The following is a 16,356-nucleotide window of genomic DNA, read 5'->3' on the forward strand; positions in this document are numbered from 1 at the left end:
TCTCTTCTGCAGGCAATTGGCAACGTAAGCCCCAGTCCAGCCCAGATTCAAAGGAAGGGGGCACACATCTTCTCTTGATGGGAAGAACAGAGTTCACTGCAGAGGGGCCTAGTCTGGGGAGATGAAGAAATGTGGCCGTTTTTGCAATTTGCCTCACTGACCACATAGAAGGTGACTGGCCCTGTGTTTTATGTCATATGTGACTTTATAGAAATGTGTCTCCTAGCTGGGCTTTGCAGAGATGCAGACTCTATCTGTCTTTCTGTTGTGGGCTTTCTACCTTGTCATGAAAAGGCCAGAAAATTCCTGAAATGAGTGTCCTTTTCAGTCCTTCAGGTGAGAGGCTCCTCAGGGATCCACAGACCATTGTTTTGGCTTCTGTCTCCCTCTGCTTGTCACACACGGATCACATACACAGGTGGAAGTGTACTTGTTTGCTTCGCTTCCCAAACTGTAAGCTCTGTGAAGACAGGAATCTCCTTGACTCACTATTATATCGTTGGAACCTAGTAGGTCACTGTAAATATAAGATGAAAGAGGGCAGGAAGGCAGGAAGGGAGTGAATGAGTTAGGAAGTTAGGCATCTAGATAGGAAGGAAATGAGAGAAAGCCTCAATGGAAGAAGGAAAGAAAGACACTGGAGGTAAACAGTTGGGAAAGAAGGAGGTGAAGAGATATAAGGAATTTAAATTATTCTTCAACAAGCTAGGTATGGGGCAAGGCACTGGCCTTTCTGAACCTCATTGACTGCATCTGTATGATGGAGTAATAGTAGCACCTACCTGGCTTGTAATGAAATAATACACAGAAGCTTTTAGAATAGGGACCATCGCTGATGGCTGCTCTAGTTGTTCTGGTTTCAGCTGATGAAGGCACTAGGATCCTCAGCATGGAAGACACAGCAGCAGGGACAGGGGGAAATGCTGTGGGTCCAAGGAGATAGTGCAGGTGCTCAGAGGGTCATGGAGAGAGAGAAGCAGCCCAATGATTGCCGGGTGCTATGCCATTCAGTGCTTCTTCTAGGCATGGCTTTGAGCAGCAATTGGCCAGGCTTCCAGAAACTTCAGAACAAGTGGACTGTGAACTCTCTGCAAACTAGATGCTGTAATATACATTTTCATAACTCCCCCAAGGATGTGGACAGGTGGAAATAAACTCCCAGTCACACAAAACCCCACCACCCAGAGAGCAATCTGGTTGACATCCTGGCTGAGTTTATTACCATAATTTTTCCTATGGGTACCTGTGTAAATATAGAAACTGTAGACAAAATTGGAATTGTACCACTGATATGGTTTGGATTTCTGTCCCCATCCAAATCTCATGTCGAATTGTAATCCCTAGTGTTGGAAGAGGGGCCTGGTGGGAGGTGATTGGATTCTAGGGGTGGATTTCCCCTTGCTGTTCTCATGATAGTGAGTGTGTTCTTATGAGATCTGGGTAGCACCTCCCGCTTCATTCTCTTCCTCCTTCTCTGGCTATGTCTTGTGAGATGTGCCTGCTTCCCCTTTGCCTTCCGCTGTGGTTATAAGTTTCCTGAGGTCTCTACAGTCGTGCTTCCTGTACAGCCTGTGGAACTGTGAGTCAACTAAACCTTTTTTCTTTATAAATTACCCAGTCTCAGGTAGTTCTTTATAGAAATCCAAGAATGGACTAATACAACCACTTACGCTGTATCTTGGGTTTTTAAAATTCACATTATTTTGTGAGTATTTTCTCACTGCCTGAGAATTTTGGGGTCAGGCATTTTTCTCTTCACCTCTTAGACACTCAATTTCTGTTTAGAAAATGGGGAGAGTAAGAGTATCTCTCTCCTAGAAGTTGTCTATTTTTTTTTTTTTTAATTTGAGATGGAGTCTCACTCTGTTGCCCAGGCTGGAGTGCAGAGGCATGATATCAGCTAACTGCAATGTCCACCTCTCGGGTTCAAGCAATTCTCCTGCCTCAGTCTCCTGAGTAGCTGGGACTACAGGCTCACCTCACCACACCCAGCTAATTTCTGTATGTTTAGTAGATCCAGGGTTTCTCCATGTTGGCCAGGCTGGTCTCAAACTCCTGACCTCAAGTGATCCGCCCACCTCTGCCTCCCAAAGGGCTGGGATTACAAATGTGAGCCACCGTACCCAGACTATTTTGTTTTGACCTGGGGAGAGTTAAATGAGTTAATATCCTTAGCCCAGTTCCATAACATCCACTGTAAGCTTTTCTATATGTTCCTTTATTTAGGAAGAGTGAACATAGTGCCAGGTTTTACTTAGAGAGAAGTGCTCTGCATGCTTTGGTGCTAGCACACAATAAAATTAAACGGAGGTCAAAGCAGAGAGCACTTATGGATTCCCGAAGCGTCCAGAACAACAGTGGATGGTTATAAAGGACAGCAATAGTACAATGACGCTGCCTCCAAGACGAAGTACAGCATTAATTAGTACTGGGCAGTGGATGGCCAGGCTCTTTCAGGGCTTTACTGAGAGCCTCTGAAGGGTGGCAATGATGAAGAGTGGGGCCATGAGTGACCATCTCAGGCCCGTCGGGAAGATACTTTTCATGTGGTTGACCCATGGCAGAAGGAAGGACCTGTGTCATCCCTGAGTGTCTGAGCATGTTGGGGCTGTGCCTCGGGACATGGGGTTTTTCTCCCTGGTCTCGTTGGGATGCTCTTCACACCTAAGCAGGGTTTGCACATTCAAACACGGGCTGTTTGTATTCCAGCCAGCACTGCTGAGAAGGCCGGGGAGCAGCTTGGTGCATACTAAGGAGCAGCCCCTGCCCTGGCTCTGTCCACACCAGGCTCTCTGGGCAGCTGCCCATGGAGAACACAAGCCAGCAACCTTTGAGGAGAGCCAGGCCAGCATTTGACCATTTGAGGCTGATGGACCCTGGGTGGCCCCTGAGGGCCTCGGCTCTGCTTTTGGGAGACCTTGAAGGCTGATGCGTTTCCTCCCCAGCCCCACTCTTGCTTTACCTGGATTGCTGCTGGGACTTTGAGACAGTCCACGCTTTCCTATTGTGGAGGCTGTGCCTTGCCCGGGGGATGGAGACTGAATCTATTGGTGATGATCCAGTAAAGGGTCTCAGAGTTCAGCAGAGGGTGCTGGGACTCACCCCAAATATTTGGGCAGAGGGAGAGAGACAGGCTGTGAAACAGAATGAAATAATGATGTGATAGGAAGCCCTGCAAGCATTGGCCCCTTTAATTCTCCCTAGGACTCTATGAGGTAAGGACTGCCCCACTTACCAGGATATGAAACAAAGGCTCAGAAGGCTCAGAAGGTGGAAATAAATCTCCCGAGTTTGACCAGGAGCCCAGCAGCCCTTCCCCAGAGCCTGTTGACAAACAGTGCAGGCATGTGCCTGTCTCAGGGTTATCTTCTGCCTGCTTTCTTCTCAGCATGCGATTGCATCATATTGTATTGATTGCTACTGGAAGACTGAATTCAGAGGCCTCACAGATCTATATCATGACTTCACGGAAATAGAAAAAGAAAAGGTATTTTTCATGGTGGCTCAGACTTACTTCTTATCCCCATCCTTGCAGGCAGAGGCCCCTAACAAATGTCAAAGGATGACTGAGGGGGCTTTGGAAGCCAGGAGACTTGGCTGTAGATCTCCTCTACCACTTCTTAGCCATGAGACCATTGGTAACTCATCGAACCTGCCTGAACCTCAAATAGCTGCTATTGCTATTTGTTACCCATGAGACCAAGGAAATAGTCTTCATCATGACCAAGGAATAGTCATGTTCTAGACAGTGCACAGGCTAAGAAAGGAGCAGAGATTAGAAGGAGAAAAGAGGAAAAAAGAACAAGCAGGACGTTTTTCACCTAAGAGATTGACAAAAAAATTTAATTTAATCAATAAATTACCCAGTCTTGGGTAGTTCTTTATGGCAATCTGAGAATGAACTAATGCAACAACTTATGCTGCATCCTGTGTTTTTTTTAACCCACATTATTTTGTGAGCATTTTCTCATTGACAATATCAAGTGTTGGCAAACATATGCGGAAACAGCTCTTACAAGTCTCAGATATAAATTGGTATGGCCATCTTGCAGACACAGTTTGGCAATATCAAGTAAAATTGGAAAAGCAAATGCTTTGACTATCCGTGACTATTTCTAGGTAAGGAGGCTTGGACCAGGATGTTCATTACAATATCAACATTGTGTGTAATTATGAAAAACTGGGAAAAAATCCTAAATGACCATTAACAGGGGACTGAATACATCAAATGTGGCATATTCTTACCATGGGACACTTGGCAATAGTTAAAAGTCATGAACTAAATTTCTATGGGAGGAAAATGAAGTGGACAGTATAATACCATGTTTGTAAACCTACCCACCCCAACAAAATAATATCATATATAGCACGTCAATGTGAAATGAAAAAAAGACTGGATGGAGAGAGAGGGGCAGGGAGATGGAGAGACAAAGACAGAGACAGCAAGCAAGAGAATGTGAGAGCTGTAGGTATCAGACTAAAAAGACACATACCAAATCTCTGATAATTGTTCCTTCTGGGAGTGTTGAATGATTAAAAAAAAGGATTTCACCTTTATCAGGAATGCTTCATTATATATTATAATAGTTATACATATAAACACACACCAGATGACAGCTTCAATACCCTCCAGTTTTGTGCATTTGATATATGATTCCTTGTGCTTTTAGGTTTTCTTAATGTTACTCAAAGAAATTGGAGAAATAATTTTTAAAACAAGAGATTTATTTGAGGAGCTTAGAGAAGGGGAAAAGTTTGGATATCTAATGATTTTTATTTTAAGGTCAAGGTATGATTTGACTTTGCTCTGTAAAGCAATTTTCTTTTCTCCAGGAGAATGTTTGCGGCAAACATTTATTAATTAGCTGCCATGTTCATGGCCCACAGAACTGTCCATGGTACTAGTTCTCTACCAGGCACACAAATAAATCCTCAGCTAAGTAAGTTTATCTTGGATGACTTTTTCTCTCAGTTTGATAAGAATTCAGCTTGCCATCCTCTGGCCTAGCTGAGCCACAGGATGTTGAAAGAAGATCAATGCTGCCTGGTAAGTACATTCAGAAACACAACTTCCCCCAGATATTCCAGTGTTTCTGCTGATGCCCAAATCCCTAGGTCATGTCAGCTATGAAAACATCAGCAAATGTATGCAGTATTAACTGGAAAGGAGTGTTGTTGCTTCTTACTTTTTATAAGCCCAGAAGAGTCCAAGAACAGGGAAAATATCTAAAACCAAGTCAGAAAAGGACATAAGTGCTGAGCCCATTGGTGACTGCCGTTATCTGCTTCGAAACCCCAGGAGTTGGCGATGTTGTTTGCAAGGAGACAGCTATGCTTCCTTTCTTGTTTTAGTCTTGGGCTGAGACAAATATGACATTTCCTAGATTTGGGGCCCAGAGCTACAGAAAACATGGCCCCAAACCAAAAACTTCAAATTTTAAGCCATTCATCCTTGAGGAATATGCTGATACCTCATTTACCCCTTGTGACTCCTAAACCCTGGACATACCTTTTTATGCTATTAAAAGAAGGCTTCTGGTTTTGTTTACTCCAGTCTCCTAGATGTTGTCATTCCCCTTGAATCTCCTGAGAGGCTGGAGATTATATTTGGTCTGGCAAATGGTTTTCTTTCTCCCCCCTTTCTCCTTACATTTATTGTAAAAATATTTTAATAGGCAATACATGTATATGGTTACAAAATTAAGCAGCATGAAAAGGTGCACACTGCCATCATGAATACTCTTATGATCATCATCACCTTTATTGGATAGTGAAAAGTCTGTGGCCGGGCGCGGTGGCTCACACCTGTAATCCAAGCACTTTGGAAGGCCGAGGTGGGTGGATCATGAGGTCAAGAGATCGAGACCAGCCTGGCCAACATGGTGAAACCCCATCTCTACTAAAAACACAAAAATTAGCTGGCCGTGGTGGCAGGCACCTGTAATCCCAGCTACTCAGGAGGCTGAGGCAGAATAATCATTTGAACCTGGGAGGTGGAAGTTGCAGTGAGCCAAGATCGCGCCACTGCACTCCAGCCTGGCAACAGAGCAAAACTCCGTCAAAGAAAAGAAGATGAGAGAAGAGAAGGGAAAAGTTAAGTTTGCATACTAAACTTACTTTCTGGTTGACCAGTTCTCCTTCCCTGAGGCAACCACTGTTACAAGTTTCTTTTTCATGATTTCTTGTGGATTTATTCGTGTCATTCATCATATGTGTGTTTGTCACATGAATGATGGCAATCTACACATACTGTTTTGTACCTTTTCTTACTTTGTAATATTTCTTGGAGATCATTTCATGGAGATGGATGTTGGTCTTTCTCAGTCTTTTATGTGTTGCCTGATAATCTGTGGAAAAGGTTCTTCTCCACTGCCCTATTGGTTGACACTGGGGTTGTTTCCAAACATTCATCGATGAATCAGTGCTACCTCGAATAATCTTTTAACCATGTATGCATCTTTATTTTCAGGTTTGAGTTTATTTGTAACATATGTTCTGATGACTGCAACTGCAAGACCAAATTATATGTGCATTTTAAGTTTGTCTAGATGTAAAACATTGGCCTGCAAAGATATTATATCAACTTATAAACAGAAAAATTAATGGCAGCACTGTTTGTCAACGCCCTCACCAAACTAGGTCATTGACAATTCTAAAAGATGGGTCTACAATGGTAGTGCTTAAAAACATCTTTTTTGGTTTAGGTTCAAGCCATGTTTACACTTGAAATGGTATGATATCTTACATGGTATGAGAGTGAGCAGGTGGGGGCATATCTGGAAAGAGATCAGTGTACTTTGGTAGTTGTTGAAGTGAAGCTGAGTGATGAGTACATGGTAGTTCACGTTTCCATGCTCTGTACTTTTGTAGGTGCTTACGTTTTTTTTGTTTTGTTTTTTTGTTTTTGTTTTGAGACAGGGGCTTGCTCCATCATCTAGGCAGGAGTGCACTGGCACAATTATGGCTCTTTGCAGCCTTGACCTCCTGGGCTCAAGGGATCCTCCCGCCTCAGCCTCCCAAGTAGCTATGATTACAGGTGCACCACACTATGTCTGGCTAATTTTTAAAACATTTTTTGTGGCGACGGGGTCTCACTATGTTGCCCAGGCTGGTCTCAAACTCCTGGGCTCATGTGATCCTCCTGCCTCAGCCTCCCAAAATGCTGCAATTACATGTGTGTACCATTGCGTCCAGCTCTTTTTCCTTTTTATAACAGAAATGTCCAAGCCACATATGAAACAGATCTGACCCACATAATAAAAATATGGACCATAAATCATCATGAGTTGTTTTCTCCTTGTATTTAGCAAAAGCTCCTCCTGTGCTCACGGCAGGCTGAGTGCCTGGCCCGTGTCTTCTTAGTCTGCACAGTATTCTTGTGAGGCTGAGATCATTGTTTTTATTTCTGTCTCACAGATGAGAAAACAGTGGTCCAGAGAGATTAAGTAGGTAGCAGAACCAGGGAATGCAGACTTCTCACAAAGCAATACACTGCTTCTGCCTGACCATCACTTTGCCTGGCTGCTGCCTCTTTGGCTACCATCTGTCTGCCAGTCTCTGGGGACACTAGTTACTCTGACAGTCTAGTTACCAGATAGGCTCCAGTAAGATGGGAAAGACCTGGATAGAAATAAAGGCATTCTATGAACATTACACCAGCAACTCTTTTTTAAAAATAGATTTTATTTTTTAGAGCAGTTTTAAATTTACACAAACATCGTACAAAAAGTGAGTTCCCATATACCTCCTCTCCCCTTCCCAGTTTCTCCTATTATTGACATGTTGCATTGTGTGCACATTTGTTACAACTGATCAACAAATGTTGATGAATTATTAACTCAAGTCCACAGTTTACATCAGGGCTTACACTTGCTGTTTACATTCTACGGGTTTTGACAAATGCATAATGGAATGTATTCACCATTACAGTATCATAGACGATAGTTTCACCGACCCCCCAATCCCCTGTCCTCTGCTTCTGCAGAACCCCTGGCAACCACAGATCTTTTTGTTGTCACTATGGTTTTGTCTTTTCCAAGATGTCATGTAGATTGAATCATGCAGTATGTGGACTTCTCAGACTGTATTCTTTGACTAAGCAAGATGCCTTTAAGTTTCCTCCATGTCTTTCCTGTCTTGATAGCTCATTTCTTTTTATTGTTGCTTAATAGTCCATTGTCGGGATGTACCCCAATTTGTTTATCCATTTACCTGTGGAAGGACATCTTGGCTTCATCCCATTTTTTGGCATATGGTCATTTTTCAGTATTTTCCAAATGCTTATTAGATTTCATATGTGAATCTCATTGCTCTTAGAAGGTCATTCAGATGTGCTCCTGACCTGGACCCAAATGGCCTGGACCCACTGTCATCACCTCCCTCTCTGGCCTCTTCTCCCACTCCATCTTCTTTCCCCACTCTGTAGACCCTCCAGCCTCCTTCCTGTTCTTTTGTGCACCATGTTGGATCCTGCACCTTCATCCTTTTTTCTTCTTTTTATTCAGAAGACTCTCACCCCAAGTCTTCTCACACCCAGATCTCAGCTGAAACGACACATCCTCTAAGATGCCCTCCCTGACCCCCTTACTGAAAGGGTTGCATGCTTCCAGGCAAATGTCCCTCACAGACTCCCCTGGGATTTCCTTTACTGCACTTTTCACTCTCTGAAATGGCCTTGCCTGTTTAGCTGGCCATCATCTGTCCCCCACCTCTGGAATGTCAGCTTCGCCGAGGAAGGGACCACATCTGGCTTATCCCTGGCTGTATCCTAGCCCTAGAACAGTGCCTGGGGCCTCACAGAATATTTGCTGGATAAGTAAATGATGGATTGATTAGTCTGACTACTCCAGTGCTTCTCAAGTTGATGGCTTTCCATCTACACATATTGTATTCATCCATGAAAAGAGAGAAGAAACCAGGAAAAGCACATCTCCAGTGATGAGGGTTATGTCTCTGGCAGCCTGTATTTTGGACCTGGGTGGGACCATAGTGTGTGTTCTTGTAGCTTTTGCCTGAGTTTCGTCTACATGGCCCTACTTATGGAGTCTAAGATGGAGCTGACAGTGATGTATCATTCTAAACAAGCGTGTTGTTGCAAAATCCATTTCAAAGAGATCCTCTTTTAAATGCTACTTCTCTCCCTTCCTCTTCATCTATTCTAGCCTTTGAAAGGTGTTTATGTTGATTCTGCCATTCTCCATTCCTGAGGCACAGATGAGCATCATAAATATGTTAGTTTTGAACAGGTCCTGAAATTTGCCGACATAATTCCTATTTTCTTGTCAGTACTTCCAAGCATGAATAGCCTTTTTTTTCGGTATGGTGAATTATCTACAGTTAGGGATGGTTTAAAGGTATTTTTATGAGGACGTTTAGTCACTGGGATCACTTGTTCCTGAGTCATGCATTTATTTTAAGTCTAAGTCTTTTGAAAGGTCATTTAGATTTTTCAAATATAGCAGTCATATCGTTGTCTCATACTCTTTCTCCTTGCCCATTTTTTGCTTTTAACAAAGGAAATTATTTTCAAGGAAAGCATCTTCAGATAATGCACAAGCAGCCCAGGGGAAACCTAGCTTTATAGACACACTAGTGAGATCGTTGTGTAATTTGATGGGGGAAGGTTTGTAAGGTTTGTGTTCTGGGTAGAAAATGGTGAGATTTTAAACCAAAGTTTCATTCCAATTATGAAAATAAGACATGTGCATGATAAATATTTTCAGATCAGTGAAAGAAATAAAATAATTTTTACCCATAGTTCTTCTAGATATCATTAATATTTTGGTGTATTTCCTTGGGGGGTGTGTGTGTGTGTGTGTGTGTGTGTGTGTGTGTGTGTGTAATTTCATCAGACTGGAAACTCTGAGCAGTCAGAGTTCTTGTCTGTCGTCCTCATTGCTCTATAGAGAGTACTCCTGAGAAGACACTCAGTGCCAATTTACTAACTGAATGAAAGTTAAGTGTATGTGTGTCACGTATTTCAAAGCAAAGTCTAGATAGTTCTCTATATTTGATTTTGTGTCCCTCCAGCAATTTCTCATTTTTAAATTTGTCTTTGAAAACATGATTTCTACATAGTGGGCTGTTATTTCATGGGATGAAAAGTTGTGTTGGAAAGCCCCTTCACACTGGAATCTTTGAAACCATCTTCATTCATTTCTTTACAAAAAATCTTTAGCAGTGAAATTCTTGGGTTAAAGGGCCTGAACACTTTAAAGACTTTCATACATTTTTGCTAAGTAACTCTCCAGAGAGAAGGGAACAAGTGGCCTTCCCATCGGCAAGGAATAAAATGACCCATCTTTTTATGTTCCCATTAAGAGTGGCTTTAAGGGTTCTCTTGTAATGATGCATTTTTGTTGTCTACATTAGACATGTTGTCCCTAGTTTCTTAGTAGCATTCTGATTTTGCTATGGTATGTTTTCATGTTCAGAAGTTTGAAAAATTGTTAGGTCAAATTTAGTATTTTTTTCTTTAAGACTTCATTAATTGCTCCTATACTTAAGAAGGTCTCCATCACCAAGAGAAAGCAACCTGCTTTCTCTCCTGGATTATTTTCTTCTGGCTTTCTTGTAGGTTCCTTTTCTTTCTACTTCAGCTCATGGGAAATGCATTTGAATGTGAGGTGTAGCTTCCTGATCATTCTGGGTAGCCCAGTGACTCAGCACTATCCTGGGAGTAGTCTTTTTTTTTTTTTTTTTGGCCACTGATTGGAAATGCACGTCTTATAGTATTCCCATTTTTTACATTATACTAAATTCTCTTTCTGGACTTTTTATTTTATTTGTCTGGATCTGCCATGTCTTCATGTTAACTGTTTTGATAACTACAGCTTTATTATATATTCTAATATCCAGCCAAACACCTCCTTTATTATATTTTTTTCAATTTTGAGAGCCATTCTATTATGTGTATGCTACAAGAAGAATATTATGAGTAATATCAGATCAGATTATAAAATACAATGAGAATTACATAAAAGTTATACAATCATTTTGGAGAACTGATATTTTTACCAAAGTGAGTAATCCCATTCAAAAGCCTAGTATGTCTGTCCTAGTATTTAAGACTTTCTCTTTTTTTTTTTTTTTGAGACAGGGTCTCACTCTGTCGCCCAGACTGGAGTGCAGTGGTGCCATCTGGGCTCACTGCAACCTCCACCTCCTGGGTTCAAGCAATTCTCCTGCCTCAGCCATCCAAGTAGCTGGGATTACAGGTGTGCACCACCATACCCAGCTAATTTTTGTATTTTTGGTAGACATGAGGTTTTGCCATGTTGCCCAGGCTGGTCTCCAACTCCTGAGCAAAAAGTGATCCGCCCGCCTCAGCCTCCCAAAGTGCTGGAATTACAGGCATGAGCCACCACTCCTGGCCAGTATTTGAGAATTTTAAAGTCAATATAATTCTAAGTTTAAACGTTATGGTTTCTTCCCAGGGAACCCAACAATTTATTACGAGTTTTATTTCTATGTGTTTAATGTTTTGCATTGGTTATTGCAGATGAGATTTTTGTTTTCCTGTTAAACTATCTGGTGATTTTGCTAACATTAGAAAAAAATACTAATTTGGATTCATTCATTTTGTAACCTTAAAAGAGTGATTCATCTTACTCTCTTAGTATTTATCTTATTACTTATTATTTAATGTTTATGTTAAATACCCTCTTAGTATTTAAATAAAATAGTTTTCAAGTTGGTTCTCTTCAGTTCTCTGAGTGTAGATTGGTTCATCAGCTGCTCAAAGGGTGAACAATGAAAGGGGTGCTTCCTGTGAAATGTTCCCGTGGGGCTTATAGTGCACCTGAGCCGAGACACTCCTGGTTCAAGGGCAGTTCGCTGCCCTCTGTCTGTGGAGAAGGCTTGTCTGTTGAACCTGTCACTGCCATTTCCCTTCCTGCAGGCTGTGAGCCCAAGAATGAAGGGCTGCTGGATCACTGGTCTTTCTGCTTTGCTGTGAGAGGAGGTGGTGGTGGCCCCCTCATGCTTGGCCTTTGAGCCTGAGGAGGGACGAGGATCTACCCTGGGTGTCCAGTTACTCTTTGAGCCAAGTGGTGGATGAAGACTTTGGGGGTGTGGTTGACTCAGAGGCCAGAGCTGCAGTGAGCAGAAAGAGCCCACGCCACCTTCCAAAGCACCAATTCCAAGTCAGCAGGTGACCTTCCAGAAGAATTGTGCAATAGGCTTTAACTTTTATTGTGCAAACAAGTTTCTCACATAATTAACTCAATGGCCTCCAGATGAAAACAGTGACATTAAGACCCCACTGGCTTCCTCTGAATTCCCTGACGAACTCAAACTTTTCCCATACTGGCCTGTAGTATTTGGATTTCTGCAAAAGACAATAGGGTTGATTTTGGAGTTTCAGACTGTGGAACTCTGTCCTAGTTAATGAGAAGAGTCTGATAAGGCCACCCAGAGGGCAAGTGAGGTCTAGGACGCTGCATAAACAAATTAGGAAATGACAGAGAGGCACCAAAACTGCAGCACACGTTTCAGCTGTGTGTTCCTTTCTGTGTCTCTCTGATTCAATGTGGCCAGTGTTTTCTGGAGACTTTTGCAAAGGTGGGAATGGGGACACATGGCACTGTGACCCCATCTAGGTGGGTGGGCCTGGAGGCTACTCATCAACCCACCACCCAGAGCACAGACCATGCATTCCCAGCTGCCAGGAGCCAGTGCTGCTCCGGGTTCCTGCCTGGATCACATTAGTGTTCATGGTTGTTAAGCTTGTTCCTGTAAAGAGAGCCCTCTCCCCAGGAGCTGTTAATTGGGGAAAGAAGGGCTTTTTTTTTCTGCTTTGCTTGTTCCAATCTTGTGTTTTTGCTTAGAATATGAACACACGTGGTCACACACATACATGAAAAGCCAGAACAACCAGAGGACCTTCTGTTTGAGCACCCAGACTAGACACACAGCAGGGAAACCATGCCCAGCCTGGTTCCCTGGGGTCTGGGCTCTTGGTTCTTTCCTTTGCGATTGAGGAGGAGGCAACCTGCTTTCTCTCCTGGATTTAAAACACCCACTACCTCTCAAGTCCTCACATCATCTGTGGACCTTATCCTCAGTGCTTCTCTAGAAATGTCTTATTGTTTTCTAACTAAAGAGAACATGAAATTTATTTGCATAAAGAATCTTTTAGTAATGAGTACAGGAAAAAAAAATAGTCCGACTTGAGCTGGTGTAAATGAAGAGAGGCATTGATTGGTTCACCGAGCTGAAAAGCTAAGAGCATCAGGCAGGTGGCTGCATTCAGTGATGTGGACCACGCCAGCAGGGCTCTGCTGTCTTGTGCCTGGCTCTGTGTCCATCTGATTTGGCTTCATCCCCCAGCAGGTTCTCCCCATAAGGGAGGAAATGACTGTGTAGAGCCCCTGACTCATATTCTCATAGCTTAGCAATCCTTACTTAGTGATACGGTTTGGAAGTTTGTCCGCTCTAAATCTCCTGTTGATTTGTGATCCCCAGTGTTAAAGGTGGGGCCTAGTGGCTTGGGGCCCTCCCCATGGTGATGAGCTCCTGAGAGCTGGTAGCTAAAGAGTCTGGGGCCTCCCTTCTTCTTTCTCTCTCTTGCTCCCACTCTTTTTTTTTTTTTTTTTTTGAGGCGGAGTCTCTCTCTGTCACCCAGGTTGGAGTGCAGTGGCAGTGGCATAATCTCAGCTCACTGCAACCTCTGCCTCCTGGGTTCAAGTGATTCTCCTGCTTCAGCCTCCCGAGTGGCTGGGACTAGGGTGCATGCCACCAAGCCTGGCTAATTTTGTATTTTTAGTAGAGACAGGGTTTCACTATGTTGCCCAGGCTGGTCTTGAACTCCTGAGCAAAAAGCGATCCTCCCACCTCGGCCTCCCAAAGTGCTGGGATTTCAGGCGTGAGCCCCCTTGCCCGGCTCTTGCTCCGACTCTTGCCATCGAACGTGCCTGCTACCCCTTCACCTTCCACCATGAGTGGAACTTCCTGAGGCCCTCACCAGAAGCAGACATCAGTGCCGTATTTCTTGTACAGTCTGCAGAACCATGAGCCAAATAAACCTCTTTTCTTTATAAATTACCCATTCTCAAGTGTTTCTTTTTTAACAATGTGAAATGGACTAACCTGGGAAAACATATATTTTAAATTTTCCTAACAGTTCCAGAAAAAGTCCTGGAATGGATTCTCATTGGCCCAGCCTGGTCACATGTCCATCCCCTGAACCAGTCATGGTGGCCAGTGAAATGTGATGCTCTGATTTGATTGGCCAGGCCTACCTCTGTCTGTACAGCTGGGTCACTGGGGTGACAGATGGGAGCATCAGCTCCATCCAAGCCAATGGACTGCTGATGGGGAAGGGGGGAGTTCATCAGGATAAGCTGGGCACGTGCTGCTGTAGTGATCTGAACTTTTGAGGGGCTCACAGCCATGGTGCCTGTGTCTCTCTAATTCGGCATGTTGATCATGGGATAGCAAAGGGACGCTGCTTATGGAAGTTCTCTGGGCACCAGCTGGACCGAGGCACCACATCCACATATCCTCCACAATCACAGAGGCAGGAAGGGGGAACATGGAGAACTGTGCCCTGGCTGGGAAAGCATCCGCCCAGAAGGGGCAGATGCCACTTCCACTCCTATTCAGTTGGCCAGAATAAGTCCCATGTGCAGGCCTGGGTTCTACAGGTGGGGATGTGTAATTCCCTCCCGCTGAGAGGCACAGAGCATTTGTGAGTCATAATAGAGTCTGCTTTCGCTTGCCCTGCTGGTCCCCAGATATTTAGGTCCTGCTTCATGGGAGACAGCCCCAAAGTCCCACTCAGTCACTACTCACAGCTCATTGTCTAGGATCTTTGGGTGATGAATCATTATCTTTACATCATGTTTGGACATGGCTCTTCTTTATTCAGAGACTTATGACAAGTGATCTGCCCCCACCATCAAACACCTAAGATTTAATCTTGAAACAGGGATGGGATAACTGCAGTAAACGTTCAGAAAAGGGACGATGAACTGTCAAATGATCGCTACCCTGAAGTTCTCCCATGCAAATACAGTGACATTCCCTTCTCTGGGGGAAAGAGAGTTCCTTCATTGAGCTGGTTTGGCTCCATGGGACTACCTTCCAGTCTTCATTGGCCTTCTTCATTGGCTTTAGCGCCACCTTTCTGAAGTCTTCGTTTTTTGGTTATCCTTGCTGGCGGAATCAAAAGAAGATATTGGAAGACATGCTCTTCATAGAGTATGAGCAGGTGTCTCAGCCTAGAAAAATGGAGGTCCAGGGATTATTTTCTACAACGTTCAGTCTCTTTTATTCAATCTGGTGATGGCTTGGACAATAAAAATCTCTCAAAACTTTTTTGGTCCCAGTTGGCTTCATCTGCCAAACCACACCTACAGTTTTTTTGAGATGTACCTTTTCCATAGATCTAGGACCCTGATCTTGTCAGGCTCCCATAAAAGAGCTATTACCATGGTCCCTTTGCCGATGAATTTTGTCCTAGTTTGCTAACACCACATAAATCCATTTGGGATTTTTAACCACAGGTGTGACAGCAGACAAATTCTAAACCACCCTTTGCTAGTTAAAGCCTTTTTGGCTTTCTTTTGTTGCTTTTCTCATTGGCTCTAAGAAGCCAGGGTTTTTTTCCAATCTTACAAAACTTTGAAGTTCTAGATTCTCTTTTATTTTTGCCAGACCCTGTTATCTGCATAGACACTTTCCCAGAAGTACTGGTTATATTATTGAATAAAGAGAGTAGTTTGTTACCTTCATCTTAGGAAGGGCAATTTGGTGACTTCAAATGTGAGAGTTAGCACCTACTTGGGAGTAGGAATTGTCCTTAGTATGTTTTAGGAAGAAATTAGATTTTTCATGCCTTGAGCCTCCCCTTTTTCCAGGATGCATGAAGGACCTGATGGGAATTCTGGGTGGTGTTGGGGGAGATGGTGCAGGTGGAACACTAGTTTCCTGAGGTTGACTCAGCACTTTCCATTCTGCTGAGTCAGAGTCTCGGTGCCTTCCTTGATTAGGTAAAGCCATCCCTCGGCATCTCTGAAGTGCAGCTTATAGGCTACTTGTAGTGATATGGGACATGGTCTTTTATGGGGTCATGTGTATTTTGTTATCTGGTCCTTTTGCAGAACCTGTTGTGTTCTGACATTCCTGAGTTGGCAGAGGAAAAAATCAGGTCTCAGGGAACATGTTGGTAAGTGGCAAAGTCAGGGTTTTGCTCAGGTCTTCCTGGCTTGAGGTCTTTTCTTCTTTCTATTTTTGCAGATTGGTTTCTGGAAAGATTTATTTAAATCCTCTCTAGTTCACCCCTATTCTTGAATCAAAAGGCTTATCTTAACAAGCACAAAAAGGCCCATTTATTCAGGTATTGTAAACAAGAAT

At 43.3% G+C, this 16,356-nt stretch overlaps 1 protein-coding gene across 6 annotated transcripts in view; it reads left to right on the plus strand.

Moving 5' to 3' along the window:
• PHACTR3 (phosphatase and actin regulator 3) overlaps positions 1–16,356 on the plus strand; it is a 270,926-nt gene that overhangs the window by 116,244 nt on the left and 138,326 nt on the right. The gene's annotated exons all lie outside the window — the stretch shown is intronic.

This window comes from Pan troglodytes, chromosome 21 (assembly GCF_028858775.2).
Source record: "Pan troglodytes isolate AG18354 chromosome 21, NHGRI_mPanTro3-v2.0_pri, whole genome shotgun sequence".
Taxonomy (NCBI): domain Eukaryota; kingdom Metazoa; phylum Chordata; class Mammalia; order Primates; family Hominidae; genus Pan; species Pan troglodytes.